The sequence below is a fragment of the Ambystoma mexicanum genome, chromosome 6q (genome assembly GCF_040938575.1).
Source record: "Ambystoma mexicanum isolate Mex_15411 chromosome 6q, UKY_AmexF1_1, whole genome shotgun sequence".
In the NCBI taxonomy this organism is placed as follows: domain Eukaryota; kingdom Metazoa; phylum Chordata; class Amphibia; order Caudata; family Ambystomatidae; genus Ambystoma; species Ambystoma mexicanum.
In genome coordinates, this window is record NC_090937.1 from 376,657,762 (window position 1) to 376,675,434 (window position 17,673).

The window sequence follows — 17,673 nt, forward strand, 5'->3', positions numbered from 1 at the left end:
TCCCAACTCTCCCGGCTCCTAAGTTCGAGCTATGTATGACTCGAATATCATTCATGATTAGATCTTTTTTGGCTGCCGGAGTCAGGGTAATGTTTTTTTGGGAGACTTTCCGTAGCGCAAAAGTGCTAGGGCTCACCGCCATGTTCGAACCAGTTAACGTGTCTGGAAAATTGTTTTTTAAGGTGTACATGATATTATAGGTGCACACTCCTGGTGTTTAGATTGAGCAACTAAAAATAAATTATGTCTGTAATAAATTAATACAAAGGAACACAAAAAATTAAAAGGCAAAGAAAGCAAAAATTAAAATAAGAACAAAAAAAAAGAAAAAGCATTAAATTATTAAAACGCAGCCACAGGTCGCAAGTGTCAATTAATACAAAGTCAATATCAAAATGCACATCCACAGTTACTGACAGAAAGAAACTAAACCCTCTCGATGCCCTCGACCCCCGTGGACAGCCGTAGACAGCCCTTAACAACAGCACTTCCCAAAAAGCGCGCACGAATAAAGTGCAAATTTTCCGGGTTATATGGATTGTGGGTAGGGAGGGCGGGATCAACAAAAGCACATAGGAATTTCAGCTTTTAGTCCTTTCTTTCCTTCTCCTTTCTATGGAAAGAGAGAGATCAGTATCAGTATCTCAGTCACAAATGCCAGATGGCATGACTCTCTTACACTGTAGAAGCCGTACCCTTTCAGCCGTGATGCATCGATTCACAACTACTGGAGACAGAGGAAACGGCAATCCACACAGCAAAAAGCACTGAGTCCAGCCGTAGACAGCCCTTAACAACAGCGCTTCACAAAAAGTGCGCGCGCATAAAGTACAAAATTTCCGGGTTATATGGATTGTGGGTAGGGAGGGCGGGATCAACAAAAGCATATAGGAATTTCAGCTTTTAGTCCTTTCTTTCCTTCTCCTTTCCTTTCAGCCGTGATGCGTCGATTCACAAATACTGGAGACAAAGGAAACGGCAATCCACACAGCAAAAAGCCTTCCTCTCTATCTCACTAACTCAGCCCTCCCAGCCCTCCTTCCTTTTCAGATCCACCGGAGTTCCTGGAGACTGTAAAAATGGCAGCGGTGAGCAGTATAAATCGCAATAACATAACATACATAAACTGTTCCTGGGTGTCTGTGTGATCTTTTTAGACATCAGAGGGTCATGACCTGCGCCCTATGTTCAGTTTTGTCAATGCAATCCCTTGTGGTGAAGTGTTGCAGAAGAAACAGGTCCAGGGCACAGAGTATGTAACAGAGCATGTTCCAGTTAAGTTGTAGGTACTGGTGTTGGTAAGAGGTAAGTACTAATATTAATAACTAGATGTAGGCAATAGCCTAAACAGTATGCAGCATAATGGGGGTGCTAATCAAAGGTAAATGCAGGAAGGTTTGTAAGTACATAGTACATTTGTGGACTTTGTGTATGTAGCAGGTTTAGGTACATATAGAGTCTCTTCTTCTCCACGTTATTACTGCTGGCTGCTTCCAAGGACCTATGTACAATCTGCAAGTGTGGGCCAGAGCACACCCAGAGCTGGGATCACATTCCAAAGTTGCAATTATGAACATGTGTGCAATGGGTTTCCTCCCCCCTACATATGGCCAGTGAGGTTTCCCAACACTGCCAGAGCTGGCAATCGTGCAGGATCTTACAATGCATATCTTCCTGCAGTGTGGTGCCCTTTATGGTGTTTTCGAGGCAGGGCAGACTTCTGCCATATGATACATTTTCAATTCAGCATCAATGTGTAGCAGGGGACCTCTATGTGTACCCTCTTCATGACTAGGATATGTAGGTCAGGAATTCCATACTCCTCCTGCCTCTCCTCCCCAATATCACCAGGTGCCATATTTCTCATCCACACGCTTAAAGTGAGGTACATAACTAGTGTATCCCCTGACTCACTAAATCATGGCTACTTATCTGCATACAAATCATGTAAACTTGACTCTCCAGCAAGCATCCCTCAAGGATTACCTGCTCCTCTTGTTTCTCCTCTGAGGTGCCACCCAGTGGTGCATGTATTGTCCACTCACTCCAAGAGATAGACACTAACTTCTGTATCACCCACCTGCCTCAATTTCTGCCACTTTCCCCAACAAAATTATAACAGCTTAACTTTCTCAGAATTAGCCCTCAGGGATTCCCTGCTCCTCCTGCTTCTCCTCATAGGAGACACCTGATTACATGTATGGCCTTCTCACGTCAAGGGACAGAAACTGACTGGTGAATAACCCGCCCGCAAGCTCTGCTGCTTCCTCCTATAACATTCCTGCAAGCATGACTCTCCCACAAGCTCACCTCATGGATTCCTGACTCCATCTGCTCCTCTTCCCAGGTCCTGATGGCCTGTTTCTCATCCACTCCTTTCAAAAGATGAAAACTGACAGGTATAACAACCACCTGCTTGAATTGCCACTGCTTCCTCCCACAAAAATGATCAGAGTTTGTCTCTTAAACAAACAGCTCTCTGGGATTCCTGGCTCCTCCTTCTCCTCCTCCCAGGTTCACTCAATGGTATTTGTCTCCTCCACTCCAGGACATGTGGACAGGTCTATACTGACTGATATATCAACAGTCTCCCTGAATTTCTGTTCCTTCTTCCGACCACAACGACGCAAGTGTGACTCTACTGAAAGCTGTCCCCAGGGATTCCCTGCTCCTCCCACTTTTCCTACTAAATGTCTTCTGATGGCATATGTGCATGCTCCACTCATTTCTATGGACACTGACAGTTGTGTAACCAACCTCCGCAAATCCGGCACCTCCTCAGATCGAAATCGGGTCAGTGTGTCTCTCCCACAAGCTGCTCTCATATATTCCAAATTCACTGTGCCTTCTTCCTATGTGTCACCTGATGTCACGTGTCTTGTCCACTTCATGATTCGGACATTGACTCGTGTGTCATGCACCAACCACAATCTCTTCTCAGCCTAAAAGACAGCGAGCATGATTCTTCCACAAGGTGCATCCAGGAAGTCAAGAGATGATGGAATGTGTCTCTCAGTCTCGCAGTCACTGAAGCTGCCCCCTCTAACAAGGATTCCCCCACACTAAACTCACACCCCAAGGCAATCGTGCGTTCACCAACTTCAAATCACTCACTACAGCGCTGTGTAAACAAAATCTACCCTAAATCTTACTCTCTGATTGCTTTGTCCCTCATTTCCTCTCCCAACCCTTTCCTATTGTTCTTCCTAATAAACTACTCTAATTCCATTCCAGTTTCCCTTCCCTAAAGTATCCAAAGCATGCCTCCAGTAATGTCCTCCGGCCCCTCTGAAAGCAGCATAGGACAGAAAAGGAGCTCTAACTACATGTCCCCCTATTAGCCATGTGATTGAAATTCAGATGAACTTTAGACATGTTTGTCAGCAATTCAACCTGGTCGAATGACCTGCAATTCGAGTGATTTTAGGTTCCAAAAGTAAGATTCAGCTGGAAAGGTGCTGCTGACAACAAAAGATGAGGCTGGATTAATGTGACTTTAATGAGGTATGGACACTTGTTCATTTAAGGTTTAATCCCACTTGTGTTGTAAAGTTCTACAGTGGGCATATGTCTATGTGGCTAAATCCCACACCACAGTTTACACTGATTGTCATCGTTGTTTTGAAGTAATGTTAAAACTCTGCTGTGCCCTATATTACATCTTTTTAGTGAAACAATGCAAACCCAGAAGTGGTTTCTATTTTATCAAAAAAGTAAACACAAAATTGGGGTTTCCACCAACCTCTTATATAGTTAATGCATGAGAGCTAACATAACTTTGCTTGTTAAACTTGTTTATGCCGTTGACAACTTTGCTATGGTTTACCTTTTCGACGTGAATCTCCTTCCATAGCAACCTACATCTCTCCACCCACAGAAGCAACATGGCCGACCTGCCCGACTGCATGGCAATGATTTGTGGGGGATATTCATTTCTCTTTAATGGCTCAGGGTGTCTTTTGTTTTACTGTGCGCCATCAGTGGGGTCTATTTGTAAAACATGCCTTTTGGCTCAAAGGAGTTTATTGTCCAATAAAATCGCTGCCATCAGGACGATAAATTTGTCCACCCCCTCACCCCTGCATCTTTCCATGCGTCCTGTTCCATAAATTTCCAATGAATATTTATGCTGGTGGAGGCGGTGGGAGCAGCTACATAAAATGTCAAGGCCTATATTCTGATATAATCCTGTCAGCTGTGATGGAAGTTTCCTCACCCACTTACTGCTGCACAGAAGCAGAGGGATGGGGTGGGGTGGGGGGGACGCTGTGCAGCTGCTATGCAGTCTTTGTAGACACTGCAAAAAGTCTTCTACTTAAAACCCAATTACTTGCTTATTTATCATTCCGGCTTGCATAAATGGAAATAAAATCATTCATATCATTTGTAATTTAAGTAACACATTTACACACTTATTGATTATACTCAGACCTACTTTTATTTGGATCACACAGGTACACTCCATCCATTGTGGAAATGATCTAATGTATATGGCAGCACACATGCTATCATTTGCCTCTTCACTGTGGTCACCTTCAAAGGACAGACTAGCTATTTAAAAGTCACCCGTAAAACTGTTACACATTTATTTTACGTTGCACCTCATTTTCATTTATTTGCATGGCAGAGAGGGGGCATAGATTGTACTATACAATTCCGCCTCCCCTTCCTTTCCACCATACAAGTACTGCAGCATTTATGCCAGCAAAACATTTTCATTCAGGTGTAAATGCTGTGGATTCGTATGGAAGCCACCTATTTTTTTACACTACTGAAATGTGGGTGAATTCCTCAGGAATCCATTGCAAATGCTTTCTACCGTGTCTAAAATGGCAGGCAGCGTTTACTCAATTTGCACAGCACAGTGCGAAAGGGAGGCGTAAAGGAGCGTACGCCGCTACTTTACACAGTGTGTTTGCGCTCCGAAATGCAAATAATTAACTGTTTACCAAGGGGACCTGTTAACACCAAAATGCAAACGAAAAAGGGCAACTTGCCTTAAATGACGAGAAATAAGAAAATTAACCCGAGGGTCTCCTGACACAAATCGATAATTTGGGCCTCATTCCACAAAGGAATGCAGTGCTAGCGCCTGTGAGTTTATAAATGCATTTGTAGTTAAAGGGGATCTGATTTAGCTAGTGCATGGTTCACCTGTTCCTCTCCAGATGTTTAGGGCTACAACTCCCATGACCCCTTGTCAGTGACTATGTTTGGTAAGGCTGATGGGAGGTGTAGTTTAAAACATGTTGAGACCCTATGGTTGCAGACGCTTGAATTAGTGGAACAGAGGAGTATGATACCAACGGGAGTAAACAAATGCCCAGTATAGAAAGGCACAATTCTTCTTGAGTCCTCTCTAGCGGTTTACTAACAATAATAAAAGGAATTTCCGGTCCACATCACAGTAAATTATTACATCGTAACATAGTGGTAATTACCCCAGAAATGGTGATTTTCTTAGCTAGCTGTGTACGAAAATCTTTATTTCAATAAAGACCACGGTGGCTTAGATTGTGCATTAACTTATTTACTGAAACTGTCAGCAGCAAAGATTAAAGGGTGAACTTTGAAATAAAAAAACATACAAGAAAAGCACCCATAAAGTGCTGAACGTACCCACCGGTCTGCTGTGACTGATCAACATGCTATAAAAAAAGCTGCACTGCTGGATCACTTCTTCTTTTTCTTTGATGTTCTGTTGTGTCTTGGGATGAATTGGTCTAACTCCACCGCTGTCGATAAAACGCTTTCCTTGAACCTCGTTATGGTAATTAATTTAATTACCTACGATTTAATTAAATCAGAAATTGAGAATGGATAGAAAAAGTGTGGGAAAATCTACGCCTCCATTGTCTTTATTAAGATTTTCAATCAAAGCTAGCAAAGAAAATCGCTATTTTAGATCACGATATGGTGGCTGCAATTTTGCACATTTTAAGCGTGTTAACTACTGCCAATGAACCATGCATGACCGGTTTAAACCAAAACGTCTTAAAAATGGAATTGATAGGACAATCAGCGATCTAAGAATGTCTTGCAGGGAACCTACTGCTAAAAACGACTCGGAAGCCAGAACAACTTTAGAATAATGGATGAAATATCAGTGCCAGCTAGAGACATGAACCATCAGACCCATCTAGCGAGAGTAGGAGAAGACACCGGATTGAAGGGTTTTTGAAAGGAAATTAAAAGATGTGATTGACCACTTGTTCTGAGATCGGCTGCGACAACTTCATACTGTTTTAAACATTTTACCACACATAATGTTTGTGTTCTGGAAATGCAGGATAATTAATGGAAATAGACCTAGATTTAATGTTTAGTAAGAGTAAAACCTACACAAAAAGGATAGAAAACTCTGTTTGTAATAGCTAGGCCTCTAACATAAGATATACTTCTTAATGAAATTAGACAGAGTAACATTGTAAGCTCGGCAGACAATTGTTTGAAACACAATAACTCATTGACAGGCCAAACTACGATTATCATGAGTACCCCATGCTGGTGGCAGGGAAATCTCTAAGAATAAGCTATGCCTGAGTTTAGGCCTAGTGCATGGTGATGCATATATTCATAGTTTCCACATCCCTATTGATATTGCACTTGTGGCCACACCTGTGAGTCAGCTCTGCTGTGAGGGGAATGTGTATTTGGGTCAGACTGACCAATACTGGCACTCGGCAGGGCAGAAATCCAGAGGAACCAGCCTTTCTTTGATTCTACTTGGTTGGGCCGTTATCCCACTACCCAGAGACAGCCACACAGCATGCACATGTCCTGGCCCCATGTATTAAAGGCTCACACCCATGCAGGAGAGGTGGCTTCACACCAAGGTTCTTTATATCCAAAGAATGTTGTTGTCAGTAGGAAGGAAGGGATTGGGAGTAGGATAGGCAGAGGTGCTTTGGACACTGGAAGAAGACTTCCGCCATCTTGTTTCTCACTGTCTTTCCCTTTCCTGTCTCCTCCACTTCCTCTGGATCAAAGCATTTTAGGTGCAAGATCAACAGGACAAAGTTCACTCCAGCCAGGAGCAGGGATTGATCCCCTAAAGCAGGCTAGCTTCAGACCAATCATCTGAAGGCCTGTGTCTTTAAAAGAAGGAGTCTTGCACCCAATCAGCAGAATTCTTCAAGGATCCTTTAAGGCCAAAGAGCTGCTCTGAAGATTCTCAGTTGGACATCCCTTGGAACAGTTGCACTGTCCAAAGCCTTCTGCCGGATGTGAAGGAAGTTCTGTCCCCTAACCACTCCCAGGGAAAATTGAAAGTGACCAGTGCTGTGGACCAGGACCAACCAATCTGCAATGGATCTTCTGTGCCACAGACCCTGAACTGGAGTATCCTGTCCTTGAATCCTTTGCAAAGGCCTATCAACAGCCAGAGGCCCAGACCAGCCAAAGATCCCTGATCTACTATACTGAACCGGTCACTCCATGTTCCCTGCATCCTGAGAAATCGGGAAGGAATGGGTGCCTCCAACCAGCCACACTATTGCAATGCATCTAAATCAGCTTTGTGTCCTAGCAAAGCACGTAACTTGATAGGCATGAAGCGACTGCTCAATGCTGGAAAACCAAACCGAATCCTGGGAGGGTCACTCGCACACTCTACCCAGGGGTTACAGCCATGGCTCAGCCCAGCTAGCCTGAGAACTGCTGCCTCATTTACTGCACCTCAATGTATCCTCGATCACCACCAATGACCGCCGCCCGCTGACTCAAACCGCTGGAGCATCACTAGCCACCCTCTCCCAGGGGTCAAATCCTGACTCGTCCTGGACAACTGTGCAGCATTCTTCGGACCGCCCCGGCCTACAGTTCTGAACTGCTGCTATTCAATCGCACAAAGCACCTGCATTTTCCCCTGCTCGATGCACACTTGCTGCCAGGACCTCCATGATCCTATGTGCCAACTGAGCCTCATCAGCTTGCATCAGCATTAAAACGCAGGTTTGATGTGTAAGCCCACCCAGAACTGAATCCAGGTATTCTGACACTGAACTGCCCCCACGGTCCACTGGGACACAAAAACTTGGTTAGGTCACGATCGTCCCTGCCCTAAACCCAATATCCTTTTTATCGTAGTACCGTACTTACCATGGCTGGAACTACGCTCACAGTGCTACTTTGTTCAGCCAGCTGTATTCGATCCTTTGGGATTGGTTTTTGTATAGGGATCTCTTTTCATTTTACTTGCACGTGGTGTGTTTTATTAAAACCACTTAACTGCTAAGAAAAGTGATCATAATGTAAATTCCCATGCACTTAGGACAAGCATGCTCGTCCTTGGCACTTAAGTGGTTAAAGTGTTTATATTTCTATAGAAACTTGATTGGACATTCCCCTTATGTTGGACTGTGAAACTGTGTTATTTGGGTCACTACTGGTCCACCTTCCCACTCATCGTAAGGGTATAGCCTGCCCTCAGCCTACCTTACCACAGAAGGTGAAGGAGGTGTATCCCTTGATTGTGCCTGTTTTACCTTTCCGATTGCATTGTGTCTTGGTTTGTAGACGTGTGAGGGCTGAGTGGGCCATTGTATGCATACTCATACTTGTTCACCTGCAAGGCTGAATCCAATTCGTCACACTGGTAGCAGCGGTGGGATTTCAAACCGACTGTGCCTACAACTCAGTCAGGCAAAATAAGTATGTGCAGTTAATGTTAGTTTTTACTGCCAACATATTTTTACAACCATGGCACTTGACATGAGTATGGTGCAGACCTTTCCAGCAAGTGTCTTGCATGACCTCTGTTGAGAGAGGGGTCTCCTTCATGGCAGTAAGGTTAAGAAAGCTGAACTGCTGAAAAGCCTCCAACCTTTCCCGGAAGCAAGGGTGATGGAGGACTTTCTGGAGAACAAAGATGCGCTGGCTCCCCTAGCCCTGTTGCCCATGCACCACAGGGGCGTGGAAACTGCTGAAGAGAGTGACAGCGATAGTGCTTCTCAGCTTCCTCACACCAGGGGGGCATGGTGGTGTCCCACTGGTCACAAGCCTTCCATAAATTGCACTCAGGCATGGGTTCCTGTGATTTGATCAGGCATAAAAGGCCTCTTGCTGCTCTCAACCCCAATAGGTTATACCTCCTGCATGAAAGGAGAATAGCCCTGGAGGAATAGAAACAGCAGGCTGCCGAAGGCCTGGCCGAGAAAAAGCAAAGGAACTTTGTGATACTGTGCAACATGGAGATGAGACCCAGAAAGAGGCCAGCAAAACTTCCAGTGGAGAAGAAAGTATCTACAGTGGTAGCTCCCAAGGACAGGCTAGTTGCACCTCCTCATGAACGTAGTCCAACCATATGAGGAGGGGGAGGCTATGTTTTACATGTTCAAAAAGCTGGAGTTATCTTTCCGCCTCCATGAGGTGAAAGAGGAGTAGTGGGGTCTGGCCCTTATGAGCCGACTACCGACAGTTAAAACTGATTTTAGTCAGAAGGAGAGGTCTATCTATTCCAAGATGAAGGCCACAGTCCTCCGGAAGTGCTGCAAGACCCCAGACCATTAACCCAAGAGCTTTAGAGAGCTCACCAAGAAGGCATGAGGTGTTTCTGCAAAACTCCCTAAACTATCTGAGTAGTTGACAAAGTTGACACATTCCTGGGCATGTTCAATCGGATTGCATGTGAGAGTATGCTTAAATAATATGAGATGGAGTTACACAAGCATTTAGTGGACAAGACTATCACGGACCTTCAGGAGCTTGCAAAGGCTGCTGACTGGTTTGTGGCTACACCCGTCCAAAAAAAGACTGTGGTCAGTGTGTCCAAGCCAGATGACTAGGGTGTTGAGAAACATAAATCAAAAGATACTAAGAACAAAGGTTTGCACCCTCTTGCCAAGAAAGGGCCAAACAAGTCTAAGGGGATGACTCCATCACCTACATCAATCACTTTCGCAGAATGGAGAAGTGATGCCAACCCTTGCACTGGGCCGTGCACACTCTCAGCCCCTCAGGGATGCTTTACCTGTGGAGATCCATTTGCCCGAGTGGCTATGGATGGTAACTGGTTAATAGACAGATTTCTGTGCCCACTACAGTGCAAAAGGCATGCCAGAAACAGGACATAAACTGTAATGCTCCGTCGGAAATTACGCATGTGGGTAATCCATGTAGACGTACCACATGCTGTAAGAAAAGGTTGGCTACTGTACTGGCTTTTGGGACCCCCTTACAGGGCACGAGATGGCTCATTTTAGTGAACAAGTCCAATATGACTCAGATGGATGTGAAACCCTGCACTGAAGGGAGGTCCACAATCATACTCATGATATGCCATGGAGTTGGTGGTGTTGACAAGGGATGCAAAAGCCCAGTGGGTTCTGATGTTCTGGTTTCTGGAGATTGCATGTTTTGCACTCTGCAATGACCTGTGGCCACCAAAAATAACGAGCTACCAACTCATGGGTTTTAGCGCTGCTGGCATGCCTGGCTAAAGAGGAGCCGTGACACCATCGTAGCTCTTGGAGTTGTAATTGTTTTGTGGGCAACAAGGCTTGTCCGTAAAATGTTAGGCCGTCCTTTATGGTGTGATTAGGACCAAGCTCCGGCCATGCACATAGGGTCTGGACAGACATGGCTTTCTGGACTGCTGCATACAGCTCGGTGCCTGTTGTGGTTGCTCCAAAGATCTGTGTGGATGGTATTACTGGTTTCGGCAAGTCCATAGGGGATGCAATGCCTTGATCAGGGTAACAAGAAAGGATGTCAGCCTTTTTGTTCTCAGTGCCTCTGCGATATACGTAATAAGGAAATTGAATTCTGTGAAATACAGCACCCATCACATTTGGCATGGGTTGAGGGTTTTTGCCATTTTAATGAATTGGAGATTCCTATGGTTGGTCATGACCATTACCATGTGATAGGCCCCCAGCAAATAATGTCTCCACTCCTCGAAGGCGGCTGTTATTGCCAATAACTCCTGATCTGCTGTGGTGTAGTTCACTTCAGCGGGTAGTAGTGTGCGGGAATGAAAGGCAACATGGTGCAACAAGCCTGTCTGAGGATCTCTCTGGAAAAGGACCGCCCCTAGGGCCCGCTTGACATGTCTGTCTGTACCAGAAACTGTTGCATGGTGTCTGGGTGTCCTAAAACTGGTGCTGTTGTAAAGGTGGTTTTTAACCTCTGAAAGCTGACATCAGCAGCTGACCCAATGAAAGGTGTGCCCTTTTCTTAGCAGCTTCGTAATAGGTGTCACAATGTCTGAGAAGTTCTGCACAAAACGCCTACAGAAATAAGCAAAGCCCAGAAATGACTGGACCTCCTTGGGAGATGGGGTGTGGGCAGTCTAGGATGGCACCTACCTTTTTCTGGTCCATTTGTACCCCCGTTAGGGACAAGAAAAAAACAAAGAATTCTATGTTGTCTCGATGGAATTTGCACTTTTTGAGTTTAGCAAACAGATGATGCTCTCTCAGGTGTCGAAGAACAGTCCTGACGTGTTGTATGTGTTCTTGCTGGAAGCTTGAATATATCAGAATGTCATCTATGTAGAAGAATGCAAAGATGTCCAGATAGTCCCAAAGAGCCTCATCCAGGAAGTGCTGGAAGGCGGCGGGTGCGTTACAGAGGCCGAATGGTACCACCTGATATTCAGATTGGCCGAATTTCGTATGAAAGACGGTCTTCCACTTGTCCCCTTCACGTATCCACAACAGGTGGTAAGCACCTGAGAAGTCCAGTTTTGTGAATATACATGCGCCCCGTACCTGATCTAACAGCACAGGAATCAAGCGTTATGGGTACCGGTTGTTAATTGTGATTCGGTTCATGCCACAGTAGTCTCTGCATGTCTGTAGGTCCCCGGTTTTCTTTGGGACAAAAAACAACAGAGAAGACACTGGGGAGTTTGAGTGCCGGATAAACCCGTTATGCAGGTTTGTGTCTATGCATTCTCATAGATGCTGTATCTCAGACTCTGTAAGGGCATAAATATGGCTACCTGGTAGGACTGCTCCGACACAAGGTCCATGTGGCAGTCGAAAGTATGGTGCAGTGGTAACACTTCCGCAGCCTTCTTTCTGAACACGTCCTCGTAATCGCATTACTCGGGTGGTAGCACAGAGAGATCCTGGTTTACTGGCCCAGGAGTGTCTGCTTGGACAAGAGCCAAGCTTTGGCTTGCTATATTGCAGTGGTTCTGACAATACTTGGAGGGGAATGTGATCTAGCCAGCTGTCCAATGTACAAGAGGGTCATGCTTCTTCAACCATGGGAGACTCAAGATAAGGCTGAATTGAGGGGCGTGATCACGTCAAAGTGAAATCTTTCTACATGTTGTCCCTGTACCATAACAGCATTTTTTGTGTGTGGCGCCTGATTGGACCTGAAGTGAGGGGAGTGCCATCTACCACTCGAATGGCTTCTTGTCTTGTTTTCTGTGGCAGGGGCATACTGAGCCATATTGCATAGGCCTCGTCCTCCAAATGTCTTGTTGCCCCCCGAGTCTAACAACAGGGAACCCAAAGGTTACTGCCCAAAAAAGGATATCTGACCTGGCACATAAATGTGTGGGGCATAACCGGCTAGTCCTATCATTGGGGCCTCTGCAGATCTTAGCTCGGTTGGGTGTTCCAGATAACTGCTGAGCAGACGTGTTTCTCCTAACCTTGGGTTTACTGGGGCACTCACGAGTGAAGGACGCACTCTTCCCGCAGTACAGCATGAGCCCGCCTTACGCCTTTCTTCCTTTTCCTCTTTGGTGAGCGGCTCATGTACGGTCCCTATTTGCATTGGCTCTAGATCGCTACCTGTGGCTATCTCGCCTGTTGGGCATGGATGGGCCTGATCCAACCACGCCACGGCTGGCCTTGACTCCCGACGTTTCCTATCAGTACACCACTCACTCTGGCAATGGTCTAGACACAACGCAAAGTCTATCATCATTGAGCATTCGGTGGGCTAGGGCTCTGCTTGATCAATAAGGTCCTTCAATTTGTCATGCAACCCCTGGTAGAACAGAACCATCCTCTTGTCATCAGGCCACTTGACATATGGCACTAAGCGACTGAAATGTGTGATGTAGGATATGAGGTCCCGATAGCCCTGTCTTAAATACAGCAACTCACCTCACCATAGCCGCTGCCTGCCAATTGAAGATGTTACCGAACTCTTCTTGGAAGGCGACCCAATCATAAAGCACTTTGTCATCCCTTTGAACCAAGGGCATCGCCCAAGCAGTGGCATCAACACTCAGATACAAAATCATGAACGCAGTACGTCCCTGCGTGGAGTGGAAGACAGCTGGTTTAGTCAGGCAATGAAGTTGGCATTGGGTTATGTAGTTCTGGTGTTTCTAGGGATCTCCGGAGTATCGTTCAGGGGCTGCCAGGGTATCACCTGGACCTGCACAGGCATTTAGGCAGGGGCTAGAGGGGGCATGTGCAAAGGTGTTGCTTGGGCAATTAGACTCTTCAACGGAATCACTAGGGCAGCATAATCCTGACAACTGGAAGCTAATTCTGCCTTAAGGTCCTACAGGACCTTGACCAGGTCCTCCATGGTGGTGGTCGTTCTACCGGGGTGCTGTGAAAACACTTGGGCTTGCGCTTCTGACATGGTCCACAGTGCCCTATGCAGGTATAGCATGAGCCCCTCGCCCCACCACAGTTTTGAGACCTGCGATGGTACATAATTCATGCCTCCACATCCCCAGCGGGGAAGGATGGTTAGGGTCTCGTTGAGTGGATGGGTAGGGAGAGTTAGGGTAACCAGGTAGAGGATTAGGGAGAGGTTATGGATGGGTATGGGGAAGCAGAATAGTTGCTGCTCCTCGACTCTGCGTTCCTTGTTGAGGTCTCTGCCTCTCTTATGCTCATTCACACTGCACACCGTCACTCACACACTACACTTGCACCACCTGTTACCTCACAAGTGACTCCAGTGTTCTCCAATTCCTCTGGCACTGCTGCTTTTGCAGCTTCCGGAACTCTGCACTCCATGCAATAAGCAATACTGATAACACAGTGAGTTGACACAATAAACATGAAGTAGGCATGCAAGAACACTTAGCTTCGTGGAGCATCCTGATTCTCCTTTAATGGTGGGTTGGGTCCTCGGAATGTGGTGAGGTGGCTGCTGCAAAAAGAGCCTTGCATAAGAAAAGGTACAGGCAATGATACACAGTCACTGCACAACAAAGAGGTGCTTGCTGGGAACAGCAAACAGCATTCACTGCTGAGTTAGTTAGTATGCTCTGGGCACCAAGAGATCAAATACACAGTCATGCAGCTCAAGACTTGGGTGGGGACCACGGTGCCGATACTGCTAGAACCTCAATCCAAATGCAGATTAGTCTGGTGTTTTAGCAGGCAGAGAAACACAACCCCCACGTATCTGTGTACAGAGCAGGAGTCGTTGTTGTCCGGTAGGGGTTTTGGCCCCTGCTAGTGTCCCCGCCTGCTGTGGATTCTGGTGTGTTGAGCTCTGCTCGCGTGACTTATCTCCACGCTGGGCAGCGACCAGATGAATCCAGTTGGGACTTGGCCCCTGCGCATCATCTCCGCTCTGATTAAATTGGTGGTCTAGTAGCACACTGCAAGTCTTCCACCCTGCTTCCCCACACTTATCTTGAGTCGGTTCCATGTGCTAATATCCCTGCAAAAATATTGCCATACAAAAATATTGCCATATTTTTGCGGCGATATTAAGGCATGGAACCTGCGGGGGACACTCCTGTAACCCCTGCATTATTTTTAAAGGAGCGGGGGACACTCCCACAACCCCCGCTCCTAAAAAAAAACAAAATTACCCCCTTCAAAAATATCACCTATGTTTGTTCCAGACGAGCATATATACAGTAATATTCTTGGTGGGGATAATATACCCTTGAGTCAGACGAGGGGCCGGAGGTACGATCCGGTGGGACGTGGCCCCGTCCACATGCTCTGGTTCCGAGAGCTCTACAGAACATGTCTTGCCTTGAAGGTATCTCGAGCGCCATCCCTGGACTGGGGATGTGCATGTCTGCTTCTTGGTGCACGCCCAAGATGGCTGCCTTTTTGTAGTCCTAGTGCTCTTGGATGTTGTCGTTTTTAGGGTGGTCCTCTGACTTCTGTGCCTTTCCCAAAATTGCAACCACACCACCCAGGGGGCCTGCCTGCTGTGCTGGGCTCAGAGTACCTGCTCACTGTTGACCCTTATCATGATCCCTGACAGGTTGCAGCCCTGGCAGTCATGGGTCTGGGGCTCTTGCGGCTGACGCCGACATAAGACAGGCTTTGCTGGTCCTCCCCTGTTAAGATCCAGAGTCCACAGAGAGGCATGCTCCTGATAGTACCAATAAAGACACTCTGACGTTTGGCATGTAGTGGCTTATGGTGCAATACAAGACCAAACAAAAATGTATAATCATATCAAAAGATATATGTAAGAATTTCATTTTTCGGATGTGTGTAATAAACCATTTCATCCAAATGACAATACTTTATTTGGAAGATATGAGGCTATATCTAATATCTCCCCTCAAAATTAATGTAGTTATCTTATGACAAAGCACCTAATAGACACATTTTGCAAATTGTATTGGTGATTAGCAATATATACCAAAAAGGAATAATGGAAATAGAAAATAGGATGTCTTGTTTTTATGATCTGAATTTGTTATTTATTAAATCAAATGACTGACTTTCCAATTTTTATGGAGTTCATTATTCTTCAAAAATATGATATCCAAGTCTTTCAAAATTACTCATGATAGAAAGAAAATGTTGTTGATACTTGAAATGTATAGTGCCCACTTAACCCATTTGCTCACCTCAATTCACATAAACCTTTTAAGGTTCACCACTTTTTTTGAAAAATGGTTTTGAAATGTTTCTACCTCTAATTGAAATTAATAGTGACCATTTACCGCCCTTGCATTCACCTCAATTCACATAACCTTTTTGAGGTTCACCACTTTTTTTGAAAAATTGTTGTGAAATTCTTCCACCTCTACACGTGTTTCTCCACCATTTGGATGGATCATCAGGAGAATGTATGTCTAGGTTAGTAGGTTATCTTCTTACATCTATTAAGATAAACAATATTTAAACAAAAAATATCAATTCATGGGACAGGTGGGTCACCCCTTACAGTTGTATCAAGAGAATTGCTTCTCATCTCTCTCCAACATTGTCAGTGTTGGATTATGCTGAAACATACCTAGCCTAATGCACATCCTTATTTTTTCATGTGTATAGATGGCTCTCTATTTAATCTGATGATATTCTAAGGTTCCGTAATGCGTGGGCAAAAATGAGCTAAAACATGGCGCTGGTGCGTGGCCATTTTGGACATTCACTTCCAAACCGCAATGAAAGTCTAGGGTTCTATGATCTCAGTTAGACAGCAGACATGAATTCTGCAATGGTTGCAATATTATATTATGAAACAGAACAGCTCACTATGAATTATAGTTGTTGTATTGTTCGCTCAAGGACAAACCGAGAAGGGAGTCAGAAATGTGCAGGTGCATTTATAAGGGGTGTTGGGAATGAGCATGTGGGAGACAAGCTGGGGTTTTCCACTACTAGCTGGATTTTCCCACGCTTGCTGTCTGTCCTTCGACCGGGGAGAGTTTGCAACCCATGAGGGGTGGGGATTTGTCCCCCATAAGAAGAGAGGTATCATGATGGTAGATAGAGAATTGGGACCCCGGGCGATGATGTATTGCTGATAGGGAGGACGCTCCACTCCACACCCTGTTAGCACGTATGATCTCTCTGCCTACCTGCCTCGGGATAGGGTAGTGTTGTTGTGGCTGAGATGAATTATTTTCCTGCAACTGCACTATCAGTGATGTAGACCCTTGTATAGCTATCCTTGCTTGTGTGTTTATGTATAACCAATTGCATGTATTCCAACATTTAGCTGTATGCTTATTAAGTGTGAATAAAGGGCCTGTAAAGAGCTAATAATATTTAATTTGTTGGTCTAGGTGTGTATTATTGCCTTCCTGAGTGCAAGAACATTTGGTCCGCGTAATAGGGTGAGTAGTTTGAAAGTCACTACACCTATCCGAAAAGTAAAACAGGTTGCTAAATTCATATGAAAAAATATGCAATGTATCATAGATGCGTCCTCCTTATTAAAGTATTATTACATCTTTACCATTTATATCATCTTTCACTGTCATTAAAAGCATGTTTTACCTTTATATGGAAAGGTGGATGTGATACTCCATCCTCTAAGATTCCGTGCAGCAAGACCAGTATTCCAAGATGCTGCCCATTGTTTATGTACGCGCAATGACATCATTGCGCATGCATTTTTCCGTGATTACATCATCCGATGCATTTCAGCTGCCATCTTGAGTGCGCAAGATTCTTCTTAGGCAAATCCATCAGCCACTCATACCAGTGATTACCCTTCCTAAATGTACTCAAACACTAATCTTTGGCATTTTTGGAACCAGGCTTTGGGGTCCAATTATCATGATTTCTAGTGTACACAACAACAGAGGCCTAATTCAACGTTTAAGCCGTACATCTCATAATAAAGGTACTTTCTTATATCAGCATAGCCTATAGCATGACTTATAATTACAGACAGAAATTGTATCCACAAAACTAATGATATGGTAGTCATATGTAGTAGCCCATGATGTCTACATCCAACTAATGGATTTGAGATTGGTCTTATTATTTAAAATGTTGCTTCTTTTAAAATTCACATGATTCTCATAGTCAC